This window comes from Triticum dicoccoides, chromosome 6A (assembly GCF_002162155.2).
Source record: "Triticum dicoccoides isolate Atlit2015 ecotype Zavitan chromosome 6A, WEW_v2.0, whole genome shotgun sequence".
Classification (NCBI taxonomy): domain Eukaryota; kingdom Viridiplantae; phylum Streptophyta; class Magnoliopsida; order Poales; family Poaceae; genus Triticum; species Triticum dicoccoides.
In genome coordinates this window covers 604,230,661-604,240,992 of record NC_041390.1, presented here as the reverse complement: position 1 = coordinate 604,240,992, position 10,332 = coordinate 604,230,661, and the positions used below count along the sequence as shown (strand labels likewise).

At 49.2% G+C, this 10,332-nt stretch overlaps 1 pseudogene; it reads right to left on the bottom strand.

Moving 5' to 3' along the window:
- Window positions 1-1,112: 1,112 nt before the first annotated feature.
- Window positions 1,113-6,987, bottom strand: LOC119316091 (annotated as a pseudogene).
- Between the last annotated feature and the right edge of the window lie 3,345 nt (window positions 6,988-10,332).

Sequence of the window (10,332 nt, the reverse complement as noted above, 5' to 3'; positions counted from 1 at the left end):
TCGTTCATCTCTTCTTATGCTCGTCGGAGTATCGGTGTTTCTGGGTTCGCCATCATCTTCGCCAGCGCCGTGAACAAGTACTGCATTTGCACTACACATGCCATGTCTCATGTACGATGCATGCATGCTTGTATGGTTATTTACAGGGCGAGCGCATCGAGTATGTGCATATGGTGAGTAGCGCTTGATGTTGAGGTCTGTGACGCCGTCTTCCCCGGCGCCGGCATGGCCACAGCAGGCGATTAGCCGGTCGACAAGGTCCGGCAGTCCACGGCTCCCGTCCTGAGCCTCCTGGTGGGACATCAGCCGCTCCAGACCCTGCCCAGCCTCGTCGTCTCAGTTGACGCATCCTCCTGCAGACCCATCTATGCGCTCGGCATCGGCGGAACTAAGTCGTGGACGTTCATGGGGGCCGCCATTGTCATCAGCCTCATGAGGGTAGCCATTGATCCGGGCCGGGATGACCTTTTTCCTGGTGAGCCAAACTGATCTAGGGTCAAGATTGAACGGGATTAAAGATTACAGGCTGCCGATTTCAGGGATTGGAAGATTGAGGTTTGATTTCGACCAGCCGTATAAATTCAAGGTTCAAAATAGACTTTACTCGCCCATCGCACCGCTCGTCTACACGAGACACAGCCGCCGCGTATCCCTCGTCGAGACACAGCCACGTTTTTACTTCAAGAAAACAGAGACAGAGCCGCCCGGGAGCCGGGTCAAGAATTCAAGCTTCAAGGTATGTTTCATCTCGACCAGACCAGTAATCACTATTAGGATTACTCAATACTGAGTACTTCTGTACCTAGTGACATACTAGTTGGTTTTAGTAGCAACAAATGGTTCAGTTTCCTGAATGTTAATGCAGTTGCAATCCATGCACTTCCCATTCAAGTTTCTACTACGAGATAGAAAGTGCACATAGGGTCAGGAAATGTCATCTACCTTGCATATTCATTGGGTTAGGATACATACACACTTGCCCAGTAAATCGACAAACAATGTCGGCATGCTCCAATTGGGATGCAGGTTAATCAGATTACATCATCTAGACTAGGAATCTAAAAGCAGGGACATCTAAGCTAAAACGAACTACTGACCACACTGATAATGAATCACACTGGGGGATGCGTTTGGCTGCTCTGATGGCCCTCATGCCGCTGACGACGGCGACGATCGGACCACATTGACAGCGTCATGTGGATAGCAAAGTAGCTTAGAACGGCAACTATGAGCATAACGACATACATAGACGTCTTCCACACCCTGGTTGAGCCAGCTGCATAGGCCACTAGGAGAGCAAACAGATCCACTAGGATCGTCCAGTTCAGCACCCTCAGCGGCCATTTCTCTCATTCTTCTTTCTTCTTGTTTGGCAGCCAGTGCGGTAGCAACATCATGATGACGACAATGGAAGCCATGAAGGAAAAAGAGTTGTTGTGGAAGAAGACGAGGTACCGGGGCCTCCTGTTATCATGCATCACAGGGTCGCCCGCCTCGTACCCATTGCCACTGCTCTGCCACGCTCCGCCCGGCGGTTCCAGGCCAAGCCTGGTAGGCTACACTTGCCACCAAGATGCCTAGCAGCATCAGGTACTTGCGCCTTGCGTGCTTCTTCCTTTCTTCTTCGTCCTCCTTCCTTTCTTGTTCTTCTTCGTGCTTCTGTTCAATGGATATGGATGACACAGCAGCAGCTGAATTGACGTTTCTCTTCAGCTCCCTCATCAAAAACACTAGCAGCATTATGGCAGCAACAAAGAGGACCATGGCCACGAACACGAAGATGTAGATGGATGTCTTGATGTGCTGCGTGCTTCCGGCGGTGTAGGCCCCCATCAAACCGAACAAACCCACCGCCGTACAAACAGATAGTGCATTGCTTCGTATGGCTGGCCTGTACAGATTGGGGTTCACCAAGAGTATGATGAGGGCGATGGACAGCATGAAGCTCGCAGAGTTGCAGTAGAAGAAGACCTTGTAGCGGCGTGGGAAGTTGTACAGGAGGACCGGGTCACCAGCGTGGTACCCAAGCTTTTCATCCTGGAGCAGGAAGCCACCTGGAGGGGTGAGGCCGGCTTGGTAGGTAATGGCCGCGGCCAAGATTGGTAATGGCCGCGGCCAAGATTGCAAAGAGGAGCAACCGTTTGCGCCTTTTCTCCAGCAACTGACTTGCTTTGTCGTCGTCTTCTTTTTCCTTGTAGTTCAGCGTGAAGAAGACGATATGGATGACCACATAGGCTAGGACAGCGCCTGCCAAAGCCATGTCGTTAATGGAGGTGTTCACGTCCCGACAGCTCCCGGCGGCATATGCGCCGATGAGGCCAAATAGGTTGAGTATCATGGCTGCCTCCAGCACATGGTGCTTGACCAGAATCTCCTTCTGGACTAGGACGATGGCCACCAAGGAGGCCACGAAGGCAACCGAGTTGCAGTAGAAGAAGGCCTTGTATCGCCTAGGATTGATGGTGAGAAGGATGGGGTCACCGGCCATGTGTCCGTCGGTGTTGTCCTGCCAAAGGCCACCTGGCGGGTCCAACCCTGCTGTGTAGGTGATGGTGGCAGTAAGAGTGGCGAGAAGTAGTACAAGAGAACGAGCCTTGTCCAGAGCCTCTATTGTACTGCAGAGAAGCAGAAACAGAATTCAGTTCAGTTTGCAGAGAAAACAGTGTAATTGCAAACAGAGGGAAGGAGGAAACACAATGTTCAGTTTGCAAATGTGCTCCTTACATGGCATTATCACCAGTCTGTTGAATTATCATCAGTCTGCTTAATTTCTTCAGAGTTCTGATGCTGAAGCGTTGGTAGCGAAAGAAACAGGAAGACAGGGATTTTGACGCTGAAGCGTAGATTGGGATGATGTGTGCCATTGCCAGAACGGCACCGACCAGGCTGACCACGTAGGCGGTGTTATCGATCTCCCTGCAGCTGCCCGCGACGTATGCGGCGACGAGACCGACCAGGGCGATGACGATGCACCCGCAGAGTATGCGAGACCGAACCGTCTTCTTCTTGCCGAGCTTCTTCCTGTCAATGATGAGCACCATGGTGATGAGCAGGGACGCCACGAAAGCCGTGGTGTTGCAGAGAATGAACACCATGAGGCGTGGGCTGTGCTTGTCCTTGAGAATGGCGTCGCCTGGGTGGTGGCTGCCCCCGATGCTGTCCCAGAAGCCGCCCGGCGTGCTCAGCCCGGCGACGTACGTGATGCTCACCGCGAACGTCGCCAGGAGCATCAGGACCTTGCGGAGCCGCTCTTCCGCTTTCAGCTTCTTCAGGGCCTTGCGGCTGCGGAGCCGTTCTTCGACCACGGGGTCAGAGCTGAGGATGGGGGCTGGAATCGTGTGGGCGCCGGAGTCGGCATTGGGAGTGGGCATCACTCCAGTGGAGCCGGTGTTGATGTTGGAGACGGGCATCCCATCATCGCAGCAGTTGACAGGGGCGGGTATCGTCCCACTGCCGGAGTCGGGATTGGGAGTGGGCGTCGCACCGCTGTCTCTGGAGCCGGCGGAGGGGGCACCGGAATCAGAGTTCTTGTCCCAGTAGCCCATCAACTTGAGAACGAGGATGTAGTGGAAGAAGATGGCCACCAACACTGCCGAGTAGATGGTTGAAATCTTGTCCCAGCACGTGCCTGCCCCGTACGCGGCCATGGGGCTGAGGAGGTCTACCACCATGACGCCCCGCAGCGGCACGACGACCCATCGGCTGTCCTTCCCCTTCTTGTCGTGCCGGATGGCGAGGACGAGGATGAGGACGATGACCTCGAGCGAGGCGGCGAAGGTGGTGGCGTTGCAGTAGAGGAAGGCGAGGTAGTGGTGGTAGTGGGTGTAGCGGATGATGGGGTCGCCGGCGGGTTGGCCGTCGTGGGCAGCCTGCCAGACACCTCCTGGCAGGTTGAACCCCGCGGTATAAGTGATGGTTGATAACCCACAAGTATAGGGGATCGCAACAGTTTTCGAGGGTAGAGTATTCAGTCCAAATTTATTGATTCGACACAAGAGGAGTCAAAGAATATTTTCAAGTATTAGCAGCTGAGTTGTCAATTCAACCACACCTGAAAACTTAGTATCTGCAACAAAGTATTTAGTAGCAAAGTAATATAATAGTAGTGATAACGATAGCAAAAGTAATGTTTTGGTATTTTGTAATGATGATAGCAATAGCAATGAAAAAGTAAATAAGCAAAGAACAATATATTCTCTAGGAAAGTTAGTAATGTAATGTAGGCATGTATTTCGAATATAGTCATACGTGCTTATGGAAAAGTTCTTGCATGATATCTTTGATCCTACCCTTCCGTGGCAGCGGGGTCCTAACGGAAACTAAGGGATATTAAGGTCTCCTTTTAATAGCGTACCGGAACAAAGCATTAGCACATAGTGAATACATGAACTCCTCAAACTATGGTCATCACCGGTAAGTATCCCGATTATTGTCACTTCGGGATTAACGGGTCAATAACACATAATAGGTGACTATATACTTGCAAGATAGGATCAAGAACTCTCATATATTGATGAAACATAATAGGTTCAGATCTGAAATCATGGCACTCGGGCCCTAGTGACAAGCATTAAGTATAGCAAAGTCATAGCAACATCAATCTCAGAACATAATGGATACTAGGGATCAAACCCTAACAAAACTAACTCGATTCCATGATAGATCTCATCCAACCCATCACCGTCCAGCAAATTTACGATGGAATTACTCACGCACGGCAGTGAGCATCATGAAATTGGTTGAAGGAAATATACGCTAAAGGCAATAATAAAGTTATTATTTATTTCCTTATATCATGATAAATGTTTATTATTCATGCTAAAATTGTATTAACCGGAAACATAATACATGTGTGAATATATAGACAAATAGTATGTCACTAGTATGCCTCTACTTGACTAGCTCATTGAATCAAAGATGGTTAAGTTTCCTAGCCATAGACATGAGTTGACATGAGTTGACATGACCCATTCCATTAGCTTAGCACCCGATCGTTTAGTATGTTGCTATTGCTTTCTTCATGACTTATACATGTTCCTATGACTATGAGATTATGCAACTCCCGTTTATCGGAGGAACACTTTGTGTGCTACCAAACGTCACAACGTAACTGGGTGATTATAAAGGTGCTCTACAGGTGTCTCCAAAGTTACATGTTGGGTTGGCATATTTCGAGATTAGAATTTGTCACTCCGATTGTCGGAGAGGTATCTCTGGGCCCTCTCGGTAATGCACATCACTTAAGCCTTGCAAGCAATGCAACTAATAAGTTAGTTGCAAGATGATGTATTACAGAACGAGTAAAAAGACTTGCCGGTAACGAGATTGAACTACATATCGAGATACCGACGATCGAATCTCGGGCAAGTAACATACCGATGACAAAGGGAACAAACGTATGTTGTTATGCGGTCTGACCGATAAAGATCTTCGTAGAATATGTAGGAGCCAATATGAGCATCCAGGTTCCGCTATTGGTTATTGACCGGAGACGTGTCTCGGTCATGTCTACATTGTTCTCGAACCCGTAGGGTCCGCACGCTTAACGTTACGATGACAGTTTCATTATGAGTTTATATATTTTGATGTACCGAAGGTTGTACGGAGTCCCGGATGTGATCACGGACTTGACGAGGAGTCTCGAAATGGTCGAGACATAAGGATCGATATATTGGACGACTATATTTGGACACCGGAAAGGTTTCAGGTGAGATTAGGACAATACCGGATCACCGGGAGGTTATCGGAACCCCCCGGGAGGTATATGGGCCTTATTGGGCCTTAGTGAAAAGGAGGGGAAAGGAGCAAGGGAGGGGGCGCGCCCCCCAAGCCCAATCCGAATTGGGAGGGGGGGGGGCCTTCCTTCCTCCCTCCTTCCTCTTCCTTCCCTCTCCTACTCCTAATAGGAAAAAGGGGAGTCCTACTCCCGGTGAGAGTTGGACTCCCCCCTAGGGCGCGCCACCCTCCTTGGCCGGCCCCCTCCTCCACTCCTTTATATACGGGGGCATGGAGGCACCCCATAGACACAACAGTTGATCATTGATCTCTTAGCCGTGTGCGGTGCCCCCCTCCATCATAGTCCTCGATAATATTGTAGCGGTGCTTAGGCGAAGCCCTGCGACGGTAAAACATCAAGATCGTCACCACGCCGTCGTGCTGACGGAACTCATCCCCGACACTTTCCTGGATCGGAGTCCAGGGATCGTCATCGAGTTGAACGTGTGCTAGAACTCCGAGGTGCCGTAGTTTCGGTGCTTGATCAGTCGGGCCGTGAAGACGTACGACTACATCAACCGCGTTGTGCTAACGCTTCCGCTTCTGGTCTACGAGGGTACGTAGACAACACTCTCCCCTCTGTTGCTATGCATTACCTTGATCTTGCGTGTGCGTAGGAAATTTTTTGAAATTACTACGTTCCCCAACATTGGTGATGGAGGATGGTTGATGATGACGATGGCGACGGATTCCCCTCTCCGGAGCCCCGAGCGGAGTCCAGATCAGCCCTCCCGAGAGGTTTTAGGGCTTGGCGGCGGCTCCGTATCGTAAAACGCGATGAATTCTTCTCTCTAATTTTTTTCTTCCTGAAACCAAATATATAGAGTTGGAGTTGAGGTCGGAGCATTTCCAGGGGGCCCACGAGGTAGGGGACGCGCCCTATGGGGGCAGGCGCGGCTCCACCATCGTGGACAGGTGGTGGGCCCCCTGGTCTTCATCTTTTGTAAGGATTTTTTATTATTTTTGAAACGTTGTTTCATAAAGTTTCAGGTCATTTCGAGAACTTTAGTTTCTGCATATAAATAACAATATGGTAATTCTGCTGAAGACAGCGTCAGTCCGAATTAGTTCCATTCAAATCATACAAGTTAGAGTCCAAAACAAAGGCAAAAGTGTTTGAAAAAATAGATACGACGAAGACATATCAATAGTCACCATCATGGCCGCCAACAACCGGAGGTACTTCCGCATGCTGTACTCTCATGGCTGCATGGGTGGCTTTGCTGGCTGCCCTGGCCCGGGCTGATCCGTTGGCACTACTGTCCGCAGAGATGCTGCCTCCGGCTAGCCGGGCTGACCCATTGGCACTGCCGGCTGCACCTGAGCCATCGCCGGGTGCAGAGATGCTGCCTCTGGCTGGCTGGGCTGGTCCATTGGCACTACCGGCTGCGTCTGCGCCGCCATTGCCGGCTGCACGGGGGCTGAGCCATCCACTGGCACTGGGGGCTGAACCTGCACGGCAGGGACGCCACACTCCATTCTCTCACTCAACAGCTGCCTGTGGTTCCCTTCCTTCATAATTATGATGCAGAACGGCGAAGCAACCATAGAGGAGACACTGTTTTGTCTTTTTTTATTATATAAAACGACTCGACTCGGCTTGTCGTCGCCTAGCCGCCCTAGCCTCTGCGCCCTGCGGAGCAATCCCCACATGCGGACTGATGGGTGTCAGGCTCCTTGGAGAAGGGAAAGCAACCAAGTCTTCTCCTGTCAAATAAACTCGTAGTAGTAAGCAGCTCTGGTCTAGTTTTGTAAGATTATCTACAGCAGTGAGTAGCTACTCCGGCCCTAAAATGTATGCGATCATGACCGGTCACCCACCATTTTTTCTGCCTCTCCAGTCGTCTTTCTCATATCCGAACTCTCGTATCTATACAAACCATGCAAACTTAAAACAGAAAAATATGTAGATCCACACACTAACAACAAACGGACATAATTCAGACATCAATCACATAAGCCATTGGTGAGGTTCGAGTCCTCATCGGAGGAGATGTTGTCGATCATCCTCCCGACCATGCGGTCCTGCGCTTTGGTCTGTCGGGCCGCCTTCACCTTGGCCGCCCTTCCGTTGTAGCCTCGCGCTCCGATTGCTTTATGGTGAGCCGGAACACTTTGGCGTTTCTGTAGTGGAGCTGTCGCGTGTCTGTCTTCGCTGTCATGAGGGAGCGTCGGAGGATCTGGTCCTCCAGATCCACCAGCGTGCGGCCAACGCCTCCACCGCTGCCGCCCTCTCCCTCGCCTACCGCCACTCATGGTGTGCGGCCCGCGCCTCTAATTTGGGTGTCCTTGTCTGCACCGTCGTCGGCGTGGGCACGAGGACCCAACAATGGTCACGGAGAAAGTGGGAGGGGGTCCGGTTGGGTCATCTTGTTTTTGATTGGGCACTGATAGGTCGGGCTTTCTGTAAACAGTGGTTATTTATTTTAGATGTTCGGGAGCTGTTGGAGTTACTCTAATCGGTTCTAGTCTAGTTTTGCTTTTCTGGATGTCTAGGTGTAGATTTTGGTTGGGCAGATGTTTTTTGGCCTGCGCGTGGTTTTCTTTGTTTTTACTACTGTTTTCCTAAGGGCCAGCGTATCATCAAGATTGTAGTCAGTGTCAAATTTGTTTTTACTACACCAAAATGCAGTATGGGCCACAAGTTTGCGTACCGTAGAGCATAGCTCGTCGCAATGCAAGCGGCAGCAGGATCGACGGGAGCAGCGGAAGCAGGGCATGGGCAGCACCGCAGCAGCCCTGCGGCAGTCAGTTTGAATAGTAGTTCGCCTTCTCCTCCCACAAGGATTTAAGACGTGGGATGCAGTGAAAGCAGGTTGTTGGAGGGATCAATGTCGGACTGCAGGAGCTCGCGCGTCTGCAATGGACAAGTGCAGCCAAGCTAAGCGACCATGGAAAATGAACTCCTCTGCCAGAACCGCACCGATGTTCTCCGTGGGGGTACAGAGAACATAATTAAGCACAACAGTGGTCGCAGAGGAACACGGGGAAGCATTGCAAACGGAGCAGTCACCCGTGTGCCGGTGTGCGTACCAGTTCAAGACCAAACAGTAGATTATTGGGTTTGAAACGACATATCTCATGTCTAATCTCTGCACCACTTCCAATAGGTGCTAAATAAATGCGCTTGTAGTTCGCTTATTTGGTCAACTTGAGTTTGTTCTTACATGTTTTTTTTCTCTTTTCTTTGGTTTCTCCGGTTTGCTCCGGTATTCATTTTCTTCATTTGTCCATAAAAGGACGATTTTTTTACATAAGTGAACATTTAAAAATACTTGAACATTTTTTATGTGTGAACATTTTAAAAAAATGCTTGAACATTTTCTAAATTGCATAAGCACTTTTAGAAATGTTCATCTTTTATCTTAAAAAAAATTTGCCATGTATTAGAAAAATATTCATCCTAGTTGGGGGAAAATGTTGACATACACACAAGAAATACGTTACTAGTCCATGAACTCAAATTGATTGCACATTTTAGGCCAACAACTCGAGAAGTGATCAAATTTAGTCCGTAAACTCGTTGATTTGATCAAATAAGGCCAAAACCGAGCCAACTGGGAAAACCCGGCCATGTGGATGCCATGTCATCGTTCCTTTAACAGCTCGTGAATTCACTATTCTTTAGAGGTCTATTTGGAAAGTGGTCGGTTCTTTTTCTCATAAATCATGCTAACGTTGTTTAGAGTGTAAAAGTATTAAAAAAATGTTCTTGGGCAGAGGCCGTGGGTTTGAAACGGAGGCAAAAAGGATAGCAACTACGTAGCTAGAGAGAGGGAGTGAGAATGAAGGAAATGATAGTTTGTGAGGAATTGGATGTTGAAGTTTAGAGCATACACAACTCCTACAGTTTCATCATAGCTTATGTTGCTTGGAGCAAGAAGATTTCTGCAACCCCAAAGATTTGAGTGTAATTTTTTTTATGTATGTGTGTGTAAATAAAACTACGTGCAAAGGAGATGTGGCAGTGCTTGTGGCTAACTGAAGTAATTAACCAGGCAACAGTAGTGGACAGATCAGGGTCCGTGGTTTTGGAGTTTCTGCTGAACTTGTCGGATATCCCAATGGTGCTCGAACCAACTCTGAATTTTAAGCAGGTTGTGGCAGTGGCTTCCTGATATTTATGGTGGATCGGGCGACGCATTACGCATAATGAGACAGTCCCTCCGATTATCCGTTGGCCCATATCAGTGTTAGCGATTGCAAGCAATTATCACAAAGCCTTCTCTAAGCCAAGTGGAACACAAGACAGAAAATGGAGTAAACCTGATCCAAAATTTGTGAAAGTAAATGTGGACGCAGCGTTCTATGAGGAAGAGGGAATGGGAGCGATCTCAGCTATTCTAAGAGATGCATCTGGTAATTTTATTGCTGCCAAATGCAGGTTTGTCCCTTTTGCAGTTGACGTAGTCACAAACCGAAGCGATGGCCATGAAAGACTTGAGCTAACTAATTCTCTCGGATACAATCGCCTTGAGGCGGAGTCTGATTCTATGCATGTGATCAATTTTTGTATTGGACAATCTAGATGGTGGGATGCAGCGACGGCAATCTTTG